Source organism: Panthera uncia (genome assembly GCF_023721935.1).
Source record: "Panthera uncia isolate 11264 chromosome E2 unlocalized genomic scaffold, Puncia_PCG_1.0 HiC_scaffold_19, whole genome shotgun sequence".
Taxonomy (NCBI): domain Eukaryota; kingdom Metazoa; phylum Chordata; class Mammalia; order Carnivora; family Felidae; genus Panthera; species Panthera uncia.
In genome coordinates, this window is record NW_026057588.1 from 15,006,897 (window position 1) to 15,031,061 (window position 24,165).

Genomic DNA, 24,165 nt, shown 5'->3' on the forward strand with positions numbered 1-24,165 from the left:
CTCTTCAGTGACTGTGTACACACATGTCTACACATAGGGATCTGGATAATCTCAGAATCTTACCTCCAGTCACCTCCCCCCACCAGCACCCCAATCCTTTCTCTAAAGCTTTCAGTCCCTCCATTTCATGTATGCTCTTCACAGCCCCATGCCTGACTTTGGTTCGTAATGAGTTGTTAACAAGCATTTCACATTCACGGATACGAAACTCTTGAGGTATGCCACCAGGACTGGAATAGGTCACTGGGCCGATCCTCATTCCTAAACACCATCCAATGGGGAAGGCTGATACTAACATGCAAACTTTGTTTTTTTACTCCTTCAGGTAAAGAGATATTGGAAGATATTCTGGAGTAGGGTGTGAAGATTCAAGAGTAGTCTTCGAATATGTGCACCATGATAGGTCGTGGAGGTGTTTTGTGGGTGGGGCTTTGGAAGGTTCAGTTATCAGGAAATTGTAGATACTAAGGAAATCAGGAAAGAAAAGATAACCCAACTCAACCATTCAGGGTAAGCTCCCAAAGGGCTCTTTCTGGCTACTTAATGCCCAGAAGCCAGGCCTTCATCTCCTATCAACTCTACAAGCCAGTAGGTGCCAATGAGGTTCATATAGTGTCAGATCTATTCATGCCTTTCCCTACAGCCAGGACTTTGGGGGGCAAAATATAAGGGGCACCATAAAAGTTCAGTATTCAAGATAAATATTTTAAGGTAGTATCTTTGAAAATCAGAATTCATGCAAAAAAATCATGATGAACAAAACTGTCAAATTATGCTTCCTCTTCACTCCCCCCCGACCTCCCAACCACAACCCCTGTAAATTTATTCTAAGTGTCACCTGTCACCTAGCTACCAATTAAAAAACAAACAAACAAACAAACACCAAAAACAAACAAACAAACAAAAACAAAAAACCCAGGGACTACGTCTACCACCAGGGGGCCTTGTGCTCTTGGCCTCAAGTCCGGCCTCCCTATCTACCAAAACCCCGGGGACACAAGACCAAAGCTTGGAGTTAGCCCAGCCAATCCCGCTCTCCTCAAAAATAGCCTTGGCGTTCCCTGTCCATACTGGCGCCCCTCCTACCTCCGGGGACCAAGGCCGGTGTCGCTCTTATCCCCGAGTCCCAACAAAGCATCACTCCACTGCTTCATCCCTCAAGTGCTCTGCCGTGACCGGCGCCCACTCGCGCCAATCTGGACCCTGGTTTCTGCTACGGGAAGGGCACACGGGGCGGCGCCTTGGCATGAGTTACCCCAGTTCGTCCGCGCCGCTGACCGTCAGTGCACAGCCTGGCCACCCGCCTCCGTAGCACCGGCGGGAAGCCAGGATCACATATCCTAAAATCCTCGGGCACTTCTGCGACCCTCTCGTGGTCCGCAAGATCTCACTGCCCTTCGGAGGAGAAATAAGTGCACCTTGCGGTCTGGGCATCTTAACAGTGGGCTCCTAAACTTGGTTGTATGAGAGGTGCAGAAGTCAAAGTCACCTTGCAGTTAGCAAGCCTACTCACCCACCACCTCTCTGTCTCAAAGACTACACAGTCCAGAAGCCCGTGCGGCCACTTCCGCCGTCCCTTCCGCTCCCCCTGTTTTTGAGTTGACGTAGCAGGAGCATTTCCGGTCCGTGGGATCCGCCACTCGCTGTTTGGAAGTGGCGTCGGCACTTCATTCGGGATTTTCCCGTACTTCTGCACTTCGTTCCCGAGTCTCAGCCTCAGGATCGGCAACGTGCACCCCGCGTTCCGTGAGTGCCCTATAACCATTGCCTCGTCCAGTCAGCGCATCCCTCTGCTTGTCCCTGTTTTACTCGTGGGGGAACAGGCTGCCTCTGTACTCGGGCGTTCTTCTGTAGGCACCTCCAGGCCTTTATATTTTCATTCCAGCCCATAAGGTTAGAGACGGACCCCCCACGCCTCTGCAGGGGGCCATGGGCTCCACTCCCTGGCCAGAGCTTGGGGCTGAATGTGAGGGTGCTCGGTCACCCTGGACCCTTTTCCCAGGGCTCTGGATGGGAATTGGGTTGTGCTGGTGATTTCTGGACACTCTCAACCCGCAGTTGTGGGGCTCCGGAGCCGACCCCCCCCCCCCCGACTCTTGGGGAGGGGCTTCTCCATAGGGGCATTTCTCTTCACATCCCCAGATCTGTCTTCTGAGACTTTGCCCTTCTCCAGAGAGAGCATTCAGGAGACCAGGAAAATGGCCACGGGGCTCCTGAAAGCCAAAAAAGAGGTGAGAATTTTCATCAAATTCCATGCTGGCTGCCAACAGAATGGCCCTGTTCCTTTTTCTTGCACTGCAGACTGCCTTGTTGGTATTGGGCCAAGTTCACTCCTGTTCGTGGAGGCGTGGTGGCTCATCTGACATAGAATCCCCCCTTCACCATTCCTTTCTGTTTCTTCCATACCTCGGCCATCCTCGAAATGGTCAGTTTGAACAGCACACGTAAAACAGTTTAAATAAAAATACAGGAACATCCAAGCTTAATTGTCCAGTGATAAGGATGAAGGGTAGGGACAGCAGAGATGCTTGTGACCTGAGGTGGTTAGGGAGGGCTTCCAGAAGAAGGGCTGTCAGAACTGCCCCTGAGGGTTTGGCAAGTTGGAGAGTTGGCAGAGCAGGGAGGAGAGCAGGAAGCATGGTTAGTCTGAGGCAGGGCACAGTGCCCTGGCCACAGTGTGGCAAGGTTGTAGTGGTTAATAGAATGCTTTCAGGTTGATTTTTATGTGCTGGTGAAGATACAGACGCATGGAACAGAGAGGAGTTTGATGGTCTGACCTGAATTTTACATTGAGAGCCTTTTCAGCATTTGGAGATTTCACCAAAAATTCTGGATTGCCTGCTTCTCTGAAAATAAACTGCTCTTAACTCTGGTGTCAGGTAATTCACACTGAACAGTGTCTTCATCATTTGGACAGGTCCTGCCGAGTTTATTTGCTGCACTTTTCACAATACCTTCCAAACTGAGGTTGAAACTATTGACCAGCTATCATTTTGCCTGCCTCTCTCATTTATTACCTATCTTGCCCCTGAAGGATTTTCATTTTTCACCTCTGAGTCTGGGTGGCTAGGTTGAGTGCCAGACTGAGGCGTGTAGATTTTGTCTTTGAGTAAGCTAGGTTTTGAAGGATGTTGAGAAGGAATTTGACATAAGGAAATCAAAGGCATGGATGTATAGGGATTTAAGGGGAAACTTTCTTTTTTTTTTTTTTTTAAACGTTTTTATTTATTTTTGAGACAGAGAGAGACAGAGCATGAACGGGGGAGGGTCATAGAGAGAGGGAGACACAGAATCTGAAACAGGCTCCAGGCTCTGAGCTGTCAGCACAGAGCCCGACACGGGGCTCGAACTCACGGACTGTGAGATCATGACCTGAGCCGAAGTCGGACACTTAACCGACCGAGCCACCCAGGCGCCCCTAAGGGGAAACTTTCTAACCCCTGTCAATGGTAGCTGTGATGACCTTCCCTTAATTGAATGTGATTAACATTTATCGAGCACCAACGCAGTTGCCAGCCTGGTTTACTATGATTTTTGACACGCATTACTTGGTTATTTCAGATCTGCTTTGACTATCCATATAAAAACAAATCAGGAAAATTTAAACAGAAAATGAGACGTTGATTTAATCCTGAGCTTCTGTGGTAGTGATTTACAATTTCCTGGATGTTATCAGAACAACTATGAGAGTTCTGTGTTTCTCATTTGTAAAATATTTCATTCATTTGAAAGTGTTAGTACCAAGAATGCATAATAAATCTAATTGAGGACATTACCTAACGTAACATTGAGTCTTTTGTGTGTATTCTTCACCACCTCGTAATGTTAATAGGAAAGCGTTATGATTTCTGGGAAAAGCTAGATATTTGTGTGGGCTGATTTTTCCTGCCCCTAATACTTAAAAAAAAAAAAAAAAAAAAAAGTATTAGGAAAAATTGATCAAAGGGTACAAGCATTTGAATGGATAAGTTGTTTAAGATGAAACTTCTGTGCCTAGAGGAGTACCTGACACATACTAAATGTTTGGTGCATAGAGGAACCACAAATTTAAATAAATTTATTTGAAGGAACTAAGTATCAAAGGAGTTTCTGTTGTTTGTATTGTTATGTTATTTGGGGCGCATAATTAACTACATGTTTCAGGGGGTTTGCATAGACCATGCAGGTACTCTGATATGCATGACAGCTGAATTATGCAAACCAATTTAAACAAATATGCAGTAGGATATTAGGTGTCACTGCCAGGGACCTTTGCCTGAGAGAACAAATGAGAATTTGTAACAAATGAGATGGGCTGGCAGGCACAGGGTATTGCTAAGCCTCAGCATTTTTTCGTTGATTTCATTGAACAAATTTGCTGAATGTCTGCTGTGTGCAGGGTACTTGGTGGACAACATTCAGTAATGTGGAGGGGCACAGCCTGCACACTTCCGAGTCTTCCATTTTGTTTTGGGATTCTGTTACCATTGGGGTTTTTGTTTAATTTTACACACACACACACACACACACACACATACACACACACACTCGCACATACACATTTTGATAGACCTTAATGATAAAATCACTATGTTAAAGCTAGTACAGTGTATCTATCCAGACAAATTTTTCATAGGTGGAGGGTTAGGGTTACCAACACTTATCCCACTGGATGTGATTTATATAATAGTGCAATGAGTGGATGAACCCATCCACTATTAACCAAGTTGGGGGAACGTTTGTATTATTATTTTTAATTGCAGTATAGTTAACATACAGTGTTACGTTAGTTTCAGGTGTACAATATAGAGGTTTAACAATTCCATACATCACCCAGTGCTCATCACCAGTTCAGTCCTTAATCTCCATCACCTAGTTTACCCATCCTGCCACCCACCTCCCCTCTGGTAATTATCAGTCTGTTCTCAGTAGTTAAGATTCTGTTTCTCAGTTTCTGTCTCTCTCCTTTGCTTGTTTGTTTTGTTTCTTAAATTCGACATATGAGTGAATCATACGGTATTTGTCTTTCTCTGACTGACTTATTTTGCTTAGCATTATATGCTCTAGTACCATCTATGTTGTTGCAAATGGCGCGATTTCATTCTTTTTTATGGCTGAATAATATTCCATTATATATTTATACCACATCTTCTTTTTCCATTCATCTATGATGGATACTTGGGCTGCTTCCATTATTTGGCTCTTGTAAATAATGCTGCTATAAACATAGGAGTGTTTGTATTCCTTTGAGTTCATGTTTTTGTTTTGTTTTATTTTGTTTTGTTTTGGGTAAATACCCAGTAGTGTGATTACTGGATGGCGTGGTAGTTCCTATTTTAACTTTTTGAGGAACCTCCATATTGTCTTCCACAATGGCTGCACCAGCTTGCTTTCCCACCAACAGTATAAGAGGGTTCCGTCCACTTTGGGGGAACATTTAACTTGCTCGCAGTTATTTTAATTATTGTAAATTTTGCTTCTATGATCAATCTTGTGCATGCAATTCTTTTTTTTTTTTTTAATTTTTTTTCAACGTTTTTTATTTATTATTTTTGGGACAGAGAGAGACAGAGCATGAACGGGGGAGGGGCAGAGAGAGAGGGAGACACAGAATCGGAAACAGGCTCCAGGCTCCGAGCCATCAGCCCGGAGCCCGACGCGGGGCTCGAACTCACGGACCGCGAGATCGTGACCTGGCTGAAGTCGGACGCTTAACCGACTGCGCCACCCAGGCGCCCCTAGTGCATGCAATTCTTTTTATAGATTTGTATTTACTCTCATAACAGGAATATGATAAGGTAAATGGAAATGACTGTTTTGAAGCAGTGGGGACTCACACCAGTTGGAGCTTTGGAACTTTGCCTGTTCTAAAACATTTGATACTGTGGATTATTTCTTCCATTTTTGAGGCCCCCTTCTTCCATCACGATGTCTGCTTCATGTTGTGCAGTTTTCTTGTTTTTGTTTTTATTGTTATACTGTGTAGTTTTACATCCCCAGGGTAGACCTGCCAGTGCAGATCTTTTTTCTCATGTGAATGTTCACAATCGTGTCCCAATTTATTTCCGCGTGTTGATATAGTCCTTTGCTACCCACTGCGTGTTTCTATGATTCTCATTTTCCCCAAACATTACGGTAACATCAGTTTTCTGTTCAGAAACCCTCCTTCAGTGGCTCATGACAGTGTCTTAGATATTCAGGACACTCTTCATTTCAAATGTGTGGTCTTTTCTGACATGTTCTGATTATTCTGTAAGTGTGTTTATTGCCAACACAGTGGAGCCATCATATATACTTTTAACATAGATTAATTCATTTTTTAGGCACTTGGCTGAAGAAAGGGAAAAAAATAACTGTTCAGGTCATTCAGATGAATCTGTCCTCTTTTCCAAGTAATGACTTCATGCTCCAGAGTGAGAGAAAAACAGGAGGACTGAGTCTATTCCTTGCCAAATCTAAGGAGTTTCTGACAGCATTAGCATCACAGCAAGTCAAGGATGATATTGGTTGTAAAGTATTTTTCATCTAACATGACATTCCTTTATCAGTTTATCAGTGAGCCTTTGCTGCGTAACAGACCACCCCAAAGCTTATGGACTTAAAACAAAATAATTTATTCGCACACAATTTTCTAGGTCAGCATTTTGAACTGGGCACAGATGGGTGTTTTGCAGGTTTCACCTGGGCTTGCTCATGTTGCTGCAGTCGGGGGGCAGTTTGGGACTGGAGACCATCCATGCATGACCGTTACCAGGCTAGTTACCAGGCTAGTTGATTAGGGTGCTCGGCTTGTTTTTTCCCCACGGGTCTGTATTTTCTCTATGTTATACTTATAAACTGCTTAGTTGCCTCTTTAGCTCTTCTCTTTCTTTCTTTTTTTTTTTTTTTAATTTTTTTTTTAAACATTTATTTATTTTTGAGACAGAGAGAGACAGAGCATGAATGGGGGAGGGGCAAAGAGAGAGGGAGACACAGAATCGGAAGCAGGCTCCAGGCTCTGAGCCATCAGCCCAGAGCCTGACGCAGGGCTCGAACTCACGGACCGCGAGATCGTGACCTGAGCTGAAGTCGGACGCTCAACTGACTGAGCCACCCAGGCACCCCAAGCTCTTCTCTTTCTTATCGTATGTAGCTAGGAGCATCCAACGGAAGCCTATAACGGGGTTCCCAGAGATCTCTTTAGCCAGATCTGAAAATCATGAAGTGTTTTTTTCTATTTTCCAAACTAGCACAGGTGACATTTTTGCCAGCATGTAGAATGCATTCCCTTTCTCAAGCCGCCATGGTGGTTTCCTCGCTACACTTCTAGTCTGCACTAACAGTTTGTTTACTACTTTTCCAACTTTTGCTAATAGCCTGGTTTTTTTTATATTAAAATTTTTTTTAATTTTATTTTTTAAATTTGCATCCAAATTAGTTAGCATATAGTGCAACAATGATTTCAGGAGTAGATTACCTTAATGCCCCTTACCCATTTAGCCCATCCCCCCTCCCACAACCCCTCCAGTAACCCTGTTTGTTCTCCATATTTAAGAGTCTTATGTTTTGTCCCCCTCCCTGTTTTTATATTATTTTTGCTTCCCTTCCCTTATGTTCATCTGTTCTGTGTCTTAAAGTCCTCATATGAGTGAAGTCATATGATATTTGTCTTTCTCTGACTAATTTCACTTAGCATAATACCCTCTAGTTCCATCCACATAGTTGCAAATGGCAAGATTTCATTCCTTTTGATTGCCAAGTAATACTCCATTGTGTGTATATATATACCACATCTTCTTTATACATTCATCCATTGATGGACATTTGGGCTCTCTCCATACTTTGGCTACTGTTGACGGTGCTGCTATAAACATTGGGGCACGTGTGCCCCTTCGAAACAGCATACCTGTATCCCTTGGATAAATGCCTAGTAGTGCAATTGCTGGGTTGTAGGGTAGTTCTATTTTTAGTTTTTTGAGGAGCCTCCATACTGTTTTTCAGAGTGGCTGCACCAGTTTGCATTCCCATCATCAGTGCAAAAGAGATCCTCTTTCTTCGCATCCTCGCCAACATCTGTTGTTGCCTGAGTTGTTAATGTGAGGCATTCTGACAGGTGTGAGGTGGTATCTGTGGTTTTGATTTGTATTTCCCAGATGATGAGTGATGTTGAGCATTTTTTCATGTGTTGGTTGGCCATCTGGATGTCTTCTTTGGAGAAGTGTCTATTGATGTCTTTTGCCCATTTCTTCACTGGATTATTTGTTTTTTGGGTGTTGAGTTTGATAAGTTCTTTATAGATTTTGGATACTAACCCTTTATCTGATATGTCATTTGCAAATATCTTCTCCCATTCTGTCAGTTGCCTTTTAGTTTTGCTGATTGTTTCCTTTGCTGTGCAGAAGCTTTAAAAACAATTTTTTTAAATGTTTATTTATTTTTTGAAAGAGAGAGACAGAGCATGAGCGGGGGAGGGGCAGAGAGAGAGGGAGTCACAGATTTCGAAGTGGGCTCCAGGCTCCGAGCTGTCAGCACAGATCCTGACACAGGGCTCAAACTCAGGAACCATGAGATCATGACCTGAGCTGAAGTCAGATGCTTAACCAACTGAGCCACCCAGGTGGCCCTACTAATAGCCTCTGTTGTTCCTGTTCCCAAAGCTAATGCCATGTGTTTTCGGTATTTGTTATGGTAGTTCATTTCTATCTATTGGTTCTTCATTTCTTCATTTCTATCGGGCTTAAAACAAAAGTCATTTGTTAGCTCACAATTCTGTGGGTCAGCCATTAGGCTTGGCACAGATGAGTGGCTCTTCTATTGATTTACCTGGCCTTACTCATGTGGCTGTGGTCAGCTGTGCTGACAGCTCAGAGCCTGGAGCCTGCTTCAGATTCTGTGTCTCCCTCCCTCTCTCTCTGCCCTCTCCCACTCATGCTCTGTCTGTCTCTCTCTTTCTCTCCCTCAAAAATAAATAAACATTAGAAAAAAAAAAAAAAAGAAAGAAAGTCCAGGGGCGCCTGGGTGGCTCAATTGTTTGAACCTCTGACACTTGATTTTGGCTCAGGTCATGATCCCAGGGTCATGCAATCCAGCCCCATCGGGCTCTGCACTGAGCATGGAGCCTGCTTAAGATTGTCTCTCTCACCCTGTCTCTCTCTGCTCCTCCCCCGCTCATGCACTTGCACACACTCTCTCTCTCCCTCTCTCTCTCAAAATAAAAAATAAAAAGAAAGTTCAGAGCCAGGGTACACTTGGAGGGGTTGGTTCTCTCGCTTCATAAGATTATCAAGGACTAGGAGTCGTTCATTCCTCTCGTCGATTTTGCTCACAGTGTCAGCCTCATCCAGGCTGGTTCCCCTCACAGTCATAGGATGTTTATTAATAGCAACTTTAAACTTCACGACCACCCTAAAAGTAATATTATTCAAATACCCATTTTTAGAAAATTGAGACACAGAAATGTCATGTTACTGGTACAAAGTCATGGGAGAAGGAGGGCTGTCATTTAAACATGGTTGTCTCCAAAGTGTGCTTGTAGCTACTATTTCTCAAACTTTTCTGTGAATCAGAATCACTGAAAAGGCTTGTGAAAGCAGATTGCTGGGCCCCACACCCTAGAATTTTTGATTCAGTGGTTCTGATGGGGCCTAGGAATTTGTATTTCTAACAAGTTCCTCAGGGGTGCTGGTGCTGTGGGTTCAGGGACCACACTTAAAGCCAGTGCACTTATCTCTACTGCCTCAGTTGGGTCATCTGTGCCCACCTTTGTGAGCATCACAAAAAGGATGGACTCCCTGTCACTCCATCTGAAAAATGAAGTCTTCTGCTAGGATCCAGCAGCAGGCTACTTGTGTCTTGTCAGGTAGCATCAGCCTCAGATCCATTTTTCAGCTGACAAAGGGACAGATTGCTTTTACACCAGTCTGGCCTCCCCTTGATTTGGCTTTAGTGCCCCACGCTGCCAGCTGAGTTGCTAGCCAGTGAGAGAGGTTTGGAACAGGTCATGGAGTGTCATCCATTTAGAGTTAGCACACTCCCTATGTGTATGGTTCTCCGACAGAGAAACCATGAATTTTTCCAGGGTTGCAGGAATACCAGTTGTGTTAAACTTGTTGAAAAAAATGTGAGTTGGTCTCCAGTGTAGCTACTTTGTCAGCGATTTCAAAGTATTTGTGTGTATATGTGCGTGTGTGTGTGTGTGTGTGTGTTCATTCTAAGAAGGGGTTGTAAAATCAAATCACCAGAAGGACTAGGCAGGTATCTGAAGGAGTGAGTAGTCTTTTTCTTTCCAATATTTAATTATGAAAAGTTTCAAATCTACAGAAAAAATACAAAGACTTTAACATTGACTCACACACCCACCACCTACATTCAATAGTATTTTTTTTTAACGTTTCATTTTTGAGAGACACAGAAAGACAGAGCGTGAATGGGAAAGGGCAGAGAGAGAGGGAGACACAGAATCCCAAGCAGGATCCAGGTTCTGAGCTTTCAGCACAGAGCCTGACACGGGGCTCGAACTCATGAACCATGAGATCGTGACCTGAGCCGAAGTTGGATGCTTAACCGACTGAGCCACCTAGGCACCTCTAGATTCAATAGTATTTTGCTACATGTACGTTACCACCTGTCCATCCACATGTACACTCCTCTACCATCAGTTCAAGGGTATTACTCAAATACTACCTTAAATGCACAGTACAGGATTTTATATTCCTTTGGCCTTTCAAACCCTCTGTAGTCTGTTACAAACTACCTTCTGTCTTTTCCAGCTAGCCACTTTTCTTTTTTTTTTCTTTAATTTTTGTTTTAAATTTATTTTTGAGAGAGAGACAGAGACAGAGCGTGAGCAGGTGAGGGGCAGAGAGAGAGACAGAAACACAGGATCCGAAGCAGGCTCCAGGCTCTGAGCTGTCAGCACAGAGCCCAATGTGGGGCTCGAACTCGTGAACTGCGAGATCATGACCTCATCGGAAGTCAGATGCTTAACTGACTGAGCCACCCAGGAGCCCCATAGCTAGTCACTTTTCATTCTTTATTTCCTCCCATTCTATATGTCTTTCCTGGAGTGCCCACCTCTGTTCTTTCTCTTTGACCCTTCAAAATACTGTGTGCCCTTTAAGACCAAGATCATACCTTCCTCTCATAAAACCTGGTCTCATCTCTCTATCCTGAGATTCCTCTGACCCAGTGATTTTAAGCCATGGCTGTACTTAGGATCATTCATTCATTCATTCATTCATTTTTAAGTTTATCCATTTGAAAGAGAGAGAGAGCAGGGGAGGAGCTGAGACAGATGATCCTAAGCAGGCTCCATAACACCAGCACAGAGCCTGACAGTGAGACTCGAACTCATGAACCTTGAGATCATGAGACCTGAGCCAAAACCAAGAGTCAGACACTTAACTGACTGAGCTACCCAGGTGCCCTTACTTAGGCACCCCATGGAACTGGGTGAGTCAATCCGTTGAGCGTCTGACTCTTGATTTGGGCTCAGTTCATGGTCAGGGTCTTGGGATCAAGTCCCACATTGGGCTCCATGCTGAGCATGGAGCCTGCTTAAGATTCTCTCTCTCTTTCCCTCTGCCACTCTCCCCTTACTCACACTCGGAAGGAAGGAAGGAAGGAAGGAAGGAAGGAAGGAAAGAAAGGAAGGAGGGAGGGAAGGAGAGAGAGGGAGAAAGGGAGGAAGGAGGGAAGAAAGGAAGAAGGGAGGGAGGGAATGAAGGAAGGAAGAGCTAGGGATGAGGGGTAAGAACCATAGCTCTCATTCATCCTGTCTGTGTTTTATTTATAATCATTAGTTTGGTGGAGGGCTGGTTCTGGGATTACTGTAGGCGGGGGACAAAGTGGGGTCCTGTCTTAAAGCCATTCTACAACCAGTATAGAACAGTTGCACTGATAGGGGACAGGAAATTTGGGGAAGGGTCCCCTGAGAGGGGAGAGACACAGTATCATCCCTCAAGGAGTGATGATGTTCTGAGAAAGGATGCAAAGTCAAATCACCAAAGGGAACAGGCAGGTAGCTAAATGAAACAGATAAGGTAGGAGTTGCAGCAACCTGCCAATAACATGCCTAGGGTAATGGACCCCCAGTGTGAGTCACGTTCAGCCAACTGTGGCCCTGCAGCAGTGCAAAGCCCAGAGTAGTCAGATTTATGGATTTTTTTTTAACAGGACTCATAAGTTGATATTTTCATGTGAAATCATACATTATATAAGTAATATAAATAAAACTTTTAATGCTTTGTATGGCTCAAACTAACCCTATCTGTGGACTGCAAGTTTTGCCCTTTTTAAATATTTATTTTAGGGGTGCCTGGGTGGCTCAGTCGATAAAGCATCTCACTTCAGCTCGGGTCAGGATCTTGTGGTCTATGGGCTCAAGCCCCACGTCGGACTCTGTGCTGATAGCTCTGAGCCTGGAGCCTGCCTCAGATTCTATGTCTCCCTTTCTCTATGCCCCTCCTCTGCTTGTGCTTGGTTTCTCTCAAAAATGAATAAACATTTAAAAAATTTTTAAATAATAATAATAAATAAATATTTATTTTAGAGAGCGCGAGCGCTGATGGGGGTGGGGCAGAGAGAGAGGGAGACAAAGGATCCAAAGCCAGCTTGAGCTGACAACAGAGAGCCTGATGGGAGACTCATGCCCCGAGCCAAAGTTGGATGCTTAACTCACTGAGCCACTCAGGCATCCCTTGCCATTTTTTAAAAGACAGAAAAACTGATGGGGTAGGAAGAATCTCAGAACTGGATAACTAGGCTCCTTGGAGCTTGGTTTCTGCATACCTCCACGCCAAGACACCTCACCAGTACTTCCATGCCAAGGGCCATTATATTTTCCCACCTTCCAAAGTACAGCGTTCTAGGTAGTAGAAGGCCATTTGAAACTTTGTTCAGGGAATAATAATAATAAATGCACATTCAGTCATCTAAAAATACTTGACTGCTTAGTGTTTGCAGGCTCTGTTCTGGGCATCAGGGCAATAGCCCTGTGAACAATGCATATGGAACTTAGAGTCTAGCACAGAGTCAGAAAATAAATATGAGTAACATGTGCGTTATCTAGAGTGAAGGGGATACATTAAAGCAGGAGAGGGGAATAAGAACCTGAATGAGAAGGAAGAATTTTCATAGAATGGCCAGGGAATTCCTCTCTGGAGCGCTCACTGTGTGCAGCAGACATTTGTCTTGAATCCTTACATTTACCAACTTCTCTGATCCTCAGCATAATCCAGTAAGATAAATGCTGTTTTTCTTGGTTCACAGAGGAAACGGAAGTGCTGATAGGTTAACTAATTGGCTGAAGAGTACTCTAGTTGGGGACAGGTGAGTTCCAAATCTAGTTGGGGACAGTGTGATCTGAGTCCACAGTCTTCCCAACCACCCACTTGCACTCTTCAGGCCACATCAGGGCAGTGGCAGTGTGAGGGAGAGGGAGGGATGGGTCCTGCTACAAATACCCAACCAATACCCCTGTTGGTTGGTATTCACCCCCTCAAGACACTCAGCTGCTTCAAGCAGGTAGAACATAAATGCTTAGATCAAGTAGTCTCTAATATCCTTCAAACTCAGTAAGATGATTATTTTTTATTGTTTAAGTTTGTGCCTGTGATGGCTTCCTCTTCTTTCTACCTAGATTTAAAGCTCCCAATGTGAAGGGACTTGTATTTTGCTTTTATTCCCCATAGCAGCTAGTCTAAGATGTTGGCAGTAATAGGTGCACAAATGGTGCCAGCTGGATAAAGATAGGAGAATAATGGTCTTTTATTTATTTATTTTGAGAGAGAGAGAGCACAAGCAGGCGAGGAACAGAGAAAGAGGGAGAAAGAGAGAATCCCAAGCAGGCTCCACACTGTTAGTGCAGAGCCTGATGTGGAGCTCGAGTTCACAAACCGTGAGATCATGACCTGAGCCAAAATCTACAGTCAGAAGCTTAACTGAGCCACCCAGGTGTCCCCAGAATAATGGTCTTTTAACCCTTGGCACTAAGGTCATATAGGGGAAGAAAAAAAAATCAGTTTTCCTCTACCTGTTTTGAGTTCATTGGCCAGGGCCTTGTAAATTACACTGACAAAAAGACAGATTAACAAGAGAAAAACAGAAGTTTATTAATATGTACCTCATACCTACACATGGGAATATTCAGTGTTGAGTAACTCAAAGGGGTGGTTAGAACTTGGGCTCATATAGCATCTTAACAAAAGAACAGTAACTTTTTAGAGATGTGACAAGACCAAGGAAAAGGATTTTGAGTTTCCAAGGTGGCAAGTTGTGGGGAGGTAAATACATGGGAGAACTGATGGAAGGTAGGGGCTAGTTAGTAAGGTTTGTTGTATAAATTCCTCTGGTGCCATCTCCTGGCTGATAAATTGTTTCCAGTGACTAACTTCTATTCTTCCTGGTTGGGGGGAGGGAGGGGAATACCCTCACAAATTTATGTTCTTCTTTTAGGAAGATAGGAGGAGTGCAGAGAGCTTTTCTTGTATCTGCTTCTGCTCAGTTTCCTTCAGCTCAAAATAATACTTATTTCAGGGGCTCCTGGGTGGCTCAGTCGGTTGAGCACCCGACTTTGGCTCAAGTCACGATCTCACAGTGGGTTTGAGCCATGCATCCGGCTCTGTGCTGACAGCTTGGAGTCTGGAGCCTGCTTCGGATTCTGTCTCCTTCTCTCTCTGCCCCTCTGCTCACACTCTGTCTCCCTCTCTCTCAAAAATAAACATTAATAAAAAATAATACTTACGTCAAAATGGCATAGTGGCATATCCTGTTACCCTTCATTTACAAAGTAGGGTTTAGAAATCTCTGCCTCCCACAGGGAAGCCTTTTCATTCCTCATCCTGAGTTGTGAGCAAGGCGAACTCCTGGATGAGCAGCAGTGTGTTTTGTGTTAAAGGCATTCGTGGCATTCAGGGATGTGGCTGTGGACTTCACCCGAGAGGAATGGAGTTTGCTGAGCCCTGCCCAGAGGACCCTGCACAGGGAAGTGATGCTGGAGACCTACAACCACCTGGTCTCACTAGGTAAGGATGGCTTCCCTTAGCACTTAAAATCTGTCCCACAGAGTATTTTCTACACACCATGAGGAAAGCCTACCATGAAGCAACTGTCCTAGGGTTGGGCTTAAAAACAATAATTTACATTTTCCCTCAGGGTAAATCTGGATTTATTAGAATTAGAAACAGGTGGATTTACTCATGTTGCATATAATACTGTGTTTCCAGTCCTCTTTCTCAAGTCTGGGGCTCTCCTCTCTTTTTACTTTATGTTGTTTGAAACCTAGGAGATTTTCATTCACCAAGTATTAATATGCTGATTTTCTGATTAGAGTCACCTTTACTTACTCAACTCTTCTTCTGTAGAGAGTTCACTATTTTTTAATGGTTTTTTTTTTAATGTTTATTTTTGAGAGAGGGGGAGCAGGGGAGGGGCAGAGAGAGAGGGAGACAGAGAATCCCAACCAGGTTGTCAGTGCAAAGCCCAATGTGGGGCTTGAACTCACGAACCGTGAGATCGTGACCTGAGCCGAAGTTCGATGCTTGAACAACTGAGCCACCCAGGCACCCTGAGAGTTCACTGTTATAGGTCCTTTGTACCACCTTTTGGGTTTCCCTCCCCATTTTGGCTCTGAGTTCTGGAATGGCCCCTTGAGCCCATAACCAAAAATCTCCTTGTTTGTTTTTTCCCCCTGTGAACAGAAATTCCATTTTCCAAGCCAAAACTCATTTCTCAGTTGGAGCAAGGAGAAGAGCCCTGGATTGAGGAGAAACGATGTCCGCTGGTCCTCTGTCCAGGTAAGTATGACACAGGGAAGATGGGACCATCTGCAGCTTGACAGATAGGGAAGGAGGACACATCTCTCGGGTACAGGAAAGAAGCTCTTCTCGGGTCTCCTAGGTCGTTGGTAAGTCTGCCTGGCATGAGTTCCCTTCCAGAATATCATTTTCAGTTGAGGGAGGGACTTTCTTGGTTTCCTTGTCTCTTTCCTCTACCAGGAAGCCTCCCTTCCTCTTACTTGGCTTGCCTTCTTCGTCATGTTTAGTCTTTCCTCATGCGTGGGCTTCTTTCTCTCATCGTGATCTTAAAAACTGTACCTGCCCCATGGATATGAAGTCTGCTACTCTTCAGATACTTTCCAGTTTCTCTTAGGCGAAACATAATCGATTATCTCTACATGTCCAATTCCCATAGTTTAAAAAATGCATTACTCAGTAATGAAGATTAAGTTCCCATGAGCCAACATCCTAGCTTAAAAAATAAAACATTACCTAAACAATTGAAGTTCCTATTTCCCTTTCCCAGATTCTACCCTATACCTTCCCACACCTCTGCCCAAAGAGTAGTGTTTTTTCAAAATTAGGGATTTATAATTCTATGCATGGCTTTTTGTTTTGCTTCATAAATATGAATCCCTCAACTATCTATAGTTGTTTGGCATATTTTTAAACTTTACATTAGCGTCATCATAATATGTATATCCTTCTGTAGTTTGCTGTCTTCACTGACACTGAGTTTATAAGATTCATCCATGTTGATACAGGTTGTTCTGGTTCATTCATTTGCACTACTATATCGTGTTTATTGTAGTCTATGCATAATTAAAATACAAAATTCATTTATCCATTTTATTTTGTTGGACATCTGTGGTTTTACCAATTTTGGCTATTAAAGAATGCAACTATAAACATTATCATACAGGTGTCCTTGAGCATAGAAGCATTTGTGTCTTTAAGATATGTGCTCAGGAGTAGAGTAGCTGAGTCAAAGAGCGTGCACTTGTCCATCTGGCCTAGGCAATGCCAACTGGCCCTCAACAATTGTTTCATTAGTCTGCAGGGTTGCCATCACAAAAGGTTTTAGTTTTTGACCATCCTTTGGGTATGAAATGGCATCTCACACTAGTTTTAATTTGCTTAGCACGGAGTTTGAGCATCTTTTCAAACGTTCATAGGTTGATTAGCATTGAATTCTGTGAATTGCCTGTTCAAATCTTTTGCCTGCTTTTCTCTTTCTTGTCCATTGGCAGAAGTATTTAAATAAATCCTGGAAATGAATCCTTTGTTAAATGTATTATGTCCATCTTCTTCCAGTCTGTGGGCTGCCTATATGCTTTTCAAAAAGCTGTTTGATTTTGAAATAATAGAAGTCTCAATCTAAAAATAATGCAGAAAGTTCCCATCTACTCTTCTCTCAGCTTTCTCCAATTTCAAAACCCAAGAAGTTGACATTGGTACAGTACTATTAAATAAACTGCAGACTTTAATCAGATTCAGATTTTGTCAGTTTTTACAGGTACTCTTTTTTTTTAAGTTTATTTATTTATTTACTTAGAGAGTGTGCAGGGGAGGGGCAGAGAGAGAGAGGGAGAGAAAGAATCACAAGCAGGCTCTGTACTGTCACTGTCAGCCTGGAGTCCGACATGAGATCATGACCTGAGCCAAAATCAAGAGTCAAATGTTCGGGGCGCCTGGGTGGCTCAGTCGGTTAAGCGTCCGACTTCAGCTCAGGTCATGATCTCGCGGTCCGTGAGTTCGAGCCCCGCGTCGGGCTCTGGGCTGACAGCTCGGAGCCTGGAGCCTGTTTCAGATTCTGTGTCTCCCTCTCTCTCTGACCCTCCCCCATTCATGCTCTGTCTCTCTCTGCCTCAAAAATAAATAAACGTTAAAAAAAAAAATTAAAAAAAAAAAAAAAAGAGTCAAATGTTCAACCAACTCAGCCACCCAGGCGCCCCTCATTTCCTACAGCTTTACAGTAAGTCTTAGTGTTTGGTAGGTTAAGTCCTCCCATCTTATTCTTCACGTGTCTTTGTAGCTTTACCCATTGAACTTTTACAATCAACTTGTCAGATTTCATAAAGTATCCTGTCAGGATTTTGTTGTAGTTGCATTGAATTTATATATTAATTAATATACATGTATTAATATATTAATTTGGAGAAAATTGACCTCTTTTACAATATTAAATCTTTCTCTTAGTGTGGTGTATTCCTTCACTTATTTATTAATACATCATTATTGCTACCTTTTGGTAGGCTTTATAACTTTCTGTAAATGTACATCTTTAAATTTATACGTAGGCTTATTTTTTTGGAGAGCTATATTTTTACAAACTAAATTTGTATAATTTCTTTGTTAAAATATGTAACTAAAATTCATTTCATCATAATGATCATATACCCAGTGGCCTTGTTGAGTGGTTTAATTAATTCAGTAATTTGTCCTGTGTATATTCTTTGGAGTTTCATATGTAGACAACTGTTTTACCTGTTTATTTTGCCTTTTGTTGTTGTTGTTGTTTTTGTCTTTGTTGATCATGTCTATTGTATGTTTTATGTCTGAACTTCTGTTTAATATTTCCTTTCTCTTCTTACTTTGGGCTTATTTTATTATTCTTTTTCTGTTTTTGAGATAGATGCTTAACATTATTACGTTTCAGCCTTCCTTCTTGTCTAGTATAAGGATTTAAGACTATAGATGTCCTTGTATCCCTAACACATATTTGCAGCTTCTTTTCCACCTCTGAATCCTTACCTCTGGTACCTTGAGCCCATAAGGCTTTGGTGTTTCATCACTATTTCTCCACTGCTGTGGTTGTGTGTGTCAGGAGTGCTCTTTAGCAAGAAACTCACAAACGAAATTCTTACCCTTCCCTTTCCATTGCTTTTTTAGTGTAAACTCTCTCCTCCAACCAGTTTCTGGTTGCTTTTGAGTGTTTTCCAGTGACTTTAAGTAATTATTTCTTGTATTTATCCAGTTTCATCATTGTTTTCTGTAGGGGATTCTTGTGACCAATTCAATTTATATATTTTGGACTTGAGATTTGGAAATTATTTCAAAATTACAGAAAATTTGCAAAAATAAAATTAGTACAGGGGCACCTGCGTGACTCAGTTGGCTAAGTATCCAACTCTTGATTTCGGCTCAAGTCATGGTCTCACAGCTTGTGAGATCGAGCCCCACGTCGGGCTTGCTGATAGTGCAGAGCCTGCTTAGGATTCTTTGTTTCCCTCTCTCTCTGCCACTCTCTCTCTCTCTCTTTCTCTCTCAAAATTAAATAAAAATTAAAAAATAAAATTAGTACAAAGAATACCTTATATCCTCTACACACACATATGTGTAAATATATATGGCATATATGTTATTATAAAATAGCATCATAAAATTACCTATTAATATTTTACATTTGCTTGTGTGCTATCTTATGTACTTGTTCTCCCATCGCCTTCTCCCCTCTCCAGATGTATGTGGATATATTTATGTATATATATGTGTGCATGTAGGTTCATATGTGCATTTTGTTAAAAGATTTTTTTAAGGAGGGCAGTGTTGTCATATAACCATGGTAGTTATCAACGTCAATAAATTTAACTTTGATACAGTAATGTTATCTAATATCTACTTCTCATATTATAATTTTGTCAGTAGAAGCAGTAATATCTTTTTTTACTCTGCAGAACATCCAATCCAGGTTTAGGTAGCACATTGACATGTCATGTCTATTTAATCTCCCTTAATACAGATCATTTCAGTAACCTTTCCTGTCTTTTGGACACTGACATTTTAGAAATACACAGTCTTACAGTTCCTGTTTTTTTTAAAACTTCATTGAGATATAATTTATATGCCATAAAATCTACTTATTGTAAGTTGCATTATTTTTGGTAAACGTTTATTGTTGTATGATCATTTCTTCCATTTAACTTTAGAATAGTCCATTGTTCCAAAAAGTTCCTTTCTGCCCATTTGCATCTATTCTTCCTCCTGTCTGAGCCCTAGGGAACCACTGATATGCTGTCTCTCTAGATTTGCTGTTTCTGGACTTTTTCTATAAATGGTATCGTAAAATATATAGCTTTTTGTATCTGGCATAATGTTTTTGAGTTCATCCGGGTTGTGGCATGTATCAGTAATCCATTCCTTTTTATTTCCATATAATATTCCATTGTGTGAATATAGCAATTTTGTTTACCCATTCACAGGTTGATGGATATATGGGTGGTGTCTACTTCTGGCTATTGTGAATAGTGCTGCTAAGAACAATCATGTACCAGTCTCGATGTGGGCATACATTTTCATTTTGGGGTAGATAAGTAGCTATAAAATTTCTGGATTGTATGCTTTGTTCATATTTAACTTTTTAAGAAGCTGCAAATTGTTTTCCAAAGTGGCTGTACATTTCTATTAGCATTTCTATGTTACATTTCCGTTTTCTATTTTTACATTTTCTGTTAGCAGGATGTTAGAGTTTCACTTTCTCTGCATCCTTGTCAGCACTTGGAATTGTCTCTAATTGTGATTGTAAACATTCTGGTGGATGTGTAGTGGTATTTCACTGTGGTTTTAATTTGCATTTCCCTAGTACTGATGATGTTGATCTTTTCATGTGCTTAGAACCATTACATATCTTCTTTAATGAAATAGCTATTCAGTTCTTTTGCCCATTTTTCAATTGGATTGTTTTGTCTTCTTTTTCACTTGTAAGAGTTGTTCATATATTTTAGACACAGTCCTATATCAGATATACGATTTTCACATACTTTCCACTCTATAAAATGAAGTTTCAGAAGACAAGTCTGTGGCTTGGCTTTTCACTCTCTTTAATGGTGTCTTTTCTTTCTTTTTAAAAAAAATTTTTTTTAATGTTTGTTTATTTCTGAGACAGAGACAGAGCATGAGTGGGGGAGGGGCAGAGAGAGAGAGGGAGACACAGAATCCGAAGCAAGCTCCAGGCTCTGAGCTGTCCCCACAGAGCCCGACATGGGGCTCGAACTCACAAACCATGAGATCATGACCTGAGCCGAAGTCGGTTGCTCAACCGACTGAGCCACCCAGGCACCCCAGTGGTGTCTTTTCAAGCATAAGTTTTACACTTTAGTGATGTCCAGTTTTTAAATGGATTGTGCTTTTGGTGGTGTAACTAAGAACTTTTTTGCCTTTTGTTTGGAGTGTTCGGTTTGTTCATATTTAATACAATTATTGATTGCATTAAGTCTGCCATTTAGCTATTTGTTTTTTATATGTCTCATGGTTTTTTTTATTCGTCTCCCTTCCTTTTGGCACAAATATGGAGTTTTTGAAGTTATTTTCTTAGTGCAGCTCTAGGAATTAAAATATGCATCTAATTTATCACAATCTAGTTAATAGTTTCAGTAAAATAGATATTTTATAAAGCCCACAATATGGTGTTATAGGCCTTTTATGATAATCTTAGGCACTTTAGAGAAGTTAAGAGAAGAAAAGAGAAAAATATACAGACATAGTCTTTTATATTCACTTACATGTTTACCAGTGTTGATGGTCCTCATTTGTTCCTGTGGATTTGAGTTAGTGTCTGGTGTCATTTCTTTTCAGCCTGGAGGACTTACTTAGTATTTCTTGTAAGGCACGTTTGCCAGCAATAGATACTTTGTGAGTACTTTTTAATCTGTGAATATCTTTGTATCAATTTTTTTCTTCTTTTTTTTAAATTTAAATTTTATTTTTAAGAGAGAGAGAGAGAAAGAGCGAGCATGGGAGGGGCAGAGAGAGAGGGAGACACAGAATCCGAAGCAGGCTCCAGGCTCCCAGCTGTCAGCACAGAGTCCGATGCAGGAGTTGAACTCATGAACCGTGAAGTCATGACCTAAGCTGAAGTCGGACACCGAACCCACTGAGCCACCCAGGCACCCCTATCAATTTCATTTTTGAGGGATACTTTTGTAAGAATAGAATTCTCCCTGGCTAGCTTTTCTTTTTTTTTTTTTTTTAATTTATTTTGATAGAGAGTGTGCACATACATGCACATGGGGTAGGGGCAGAGAGAGAGGGAGAGAAAGAATCCCAAGCAGGCCCCTATACTGTTAGCTCAGAGCCCAATGCAGGCTCGAACTTATGAACCATGAGATCCTGGCCTGAGCAGAAATTGGAAGCTTAACCAACTGAGCCACTCAGGTGTCCCCTTCCTTGTTAACTTTTTAACCTTTATTTCAGCACTTTGAATAAATCACTCCACTGCTTTTTGGTCTCCATTACTTCTGATGAGAAGTTAGCACTAATCATACTGTTTCCTCCTGTGCATGTTGAATCATTTTCCTTTTACTGGTTTTAAGATTTTCTCTTTGTCTTTTTTTTCTGATAGTCAACAATCTGGCTATGATGTGTCTCTCTAGGACTTTATGTTTTTCTTGGGGTTTGTTGAGCTTCTTGGATTTGCAGATTAATGTTTTTCATCAAATTTCAGACTTTTTAGTTACTATTTCTTTGGACATTTTTTTCCTGTTCTTTCTCTCTGTTGTCTCCTTCATGTGTCCTCGTTGCGCATAGATTGGTTTATTCGATGGTGTCCCACAGGTTTCTGGGGCTCTTTGCTTTTCTTCGATCTTTCTTTCACCTGTTCTTCAGTTTAGGTAATTTCTATAGATTTATCTTCAACTTCATTGTTTCTGTTACCAACTCAAATATGCTGTTGGATCTCTCTAGTAATTTTGTAATTTCAGTTATTTGACTTTTTAATTCCAGAATTTCCTTTTACTCCTTTTTAATAGTTTTTATTCTTTATTGAGATTTTCTATTTCTTAAGTAGTCATACTTTCCTTTAAGTTTTTACACACTGTTTCTTTTAGTTCTTTAATTATATTCATAATACCAGCCTTGAATGCTCTTTTTCCCTCGTACATCAACATCTGGGCCACCCAGCAAAGTTTCTGTTGGCTACATTTTTTCCTCCACATAGGTCACTCTTTCCTGTTTCTTTGAAAACTGGATATTTTAGATACTGCATTGTATCCCTTCTGGTATCTCATGTTTCCTGCCTAGATGTTGTTGCTGTTTTTGGTTTAGAAACATTTCTAACCTTAATACAGGGAATATGCTTTTTCTGTGAAGATGATGTTTCTGCGTGATTTGTTATTTTATTCTTGTGTTTATTTTTAATCCTGGCTTCCTGTTTTCAACCTTGTGTCTGCAGAGCTTAGTGAACTGTGACATTAGCAATAGGTTGTGTTCAAAGACTTTGAGCCAGTAAGGCTTCCTGCCTCTGCCACTGGATGAGTGTGTGGGGTGGGGAGCTCTAAGTTCAGATAGTTTTCAAGCCTTTTCTGGCCTTTTACTTTCCACTGACCCCTCTGATGTTTTCCTCTTTACTTGGTTGTAGCCTCTCTATCAGGCAGGGTTATGTGCATCAATCACATCAATCTTCCCTGCTTTTGCAAACAGCCTTTCAGTCAGCCAGGATTGTGTGGAGAGTTTATCAAGCCCTTCCCTGGCTCTCTCACTTTCAGGTTTCCCTTGCTACATTTCTGGATGGTCTACCAGTCTTTTTTGTTGTTGTTCCCAACCAAGACTGAACCTCAGACAGCAGTCCCTGGTGGCCTTCCGTGTTCATTTACCACCTAGATCACATTTATGGACAGTTCCACTGGGCATTGGTTTTTCACCTCCCCCTCAAATCAAGTGACTGCCCCTCTGGCAGCGGCAGCACTGATCATTCTATGGCCTGTCCTAGTATAACGACCACACCAACCAAGCTGGGGGATTGGAAGGGTGAGAACAGCTCCAGGCAACAATGCTACAGATTCCCACTTTTCTTATCTGGAGTTCAGTATTTTTTGTGAATAAACACTTCTCAAGTTACTGTAGGTTTTTGATTGATTTCTGGAATTAAACTTTGTAGTCTGTCAGGTATTGTGAAAATAAGTTTTTAGTATGAGTTTTCCACATTGCCATAGAACAAGGGTCAAAAACTTTTTCTGTAAGGGGCTACATTAGTAAATATTTTAAGCTTTCCAAGTTATGTGCCCCATTGGTTGGTTGGTTGACTTGCTTTTCTTTCTTTCCTTTCCTTTCCTTTCCCCTTCCCTCTCCTCCTCCCCTTCCCCTCCCTTGCCCCTCCCCTTCCTTCTCTCTTCTTTCTTTCTTTTTTCTTTTCTTTCTTTCTTTCTTCCTTTCTTTTTCTTTTATCCTTCCTTCCTCTTTCTTTCTTTCCTTCTTTCCTTCCTTCTTTTTCTTCCTTTCTCCCTCCCTCTCTCTCTCCCTTCCTCCCTCACTCTCTCTCTCTTTCCCTCTCTTCCTCACTCCCTCTCTCCCTCTCTTTTTCTTTCCCCTTCCTTCCTTCCTTCCTTCCTTCCTTCCTTCCTTCCTTCCTTCCTTCCCCTAGAAAGGTAAAATCCATTTTTAGCTGGTGGGTCATACCAAAACAGGTTGCAGGCTGAATTTGGCCTACTAGACAAGT

At 41.8% G+C, this 24,165-nt stretch overlaps 1 protein-coding gene and 1 long non-coding RNA gene across 2 annotated transcripts in view; both read left to right on the top strand.

Moving 5' to 3' along the window:
* The window catches only part of LOC125916003 (zinc finger protein 383-like), a 100,602-nt gene that overhangs the window by 73,288 nt on the left and 3,149 nt on the right, over positions 1 to 24,165 (top strand).
* Positions 219 to 2,861, top strand: LOC125916008 (uncharacterized). Its single transcript, XR_007455810.1, has 2 exons — positions 219 to 1,746; positions 2,143 to 2,861. It is a non-coding gene; the product is annotated as an uncharacterized LOC125916008 (long non-coding RNA).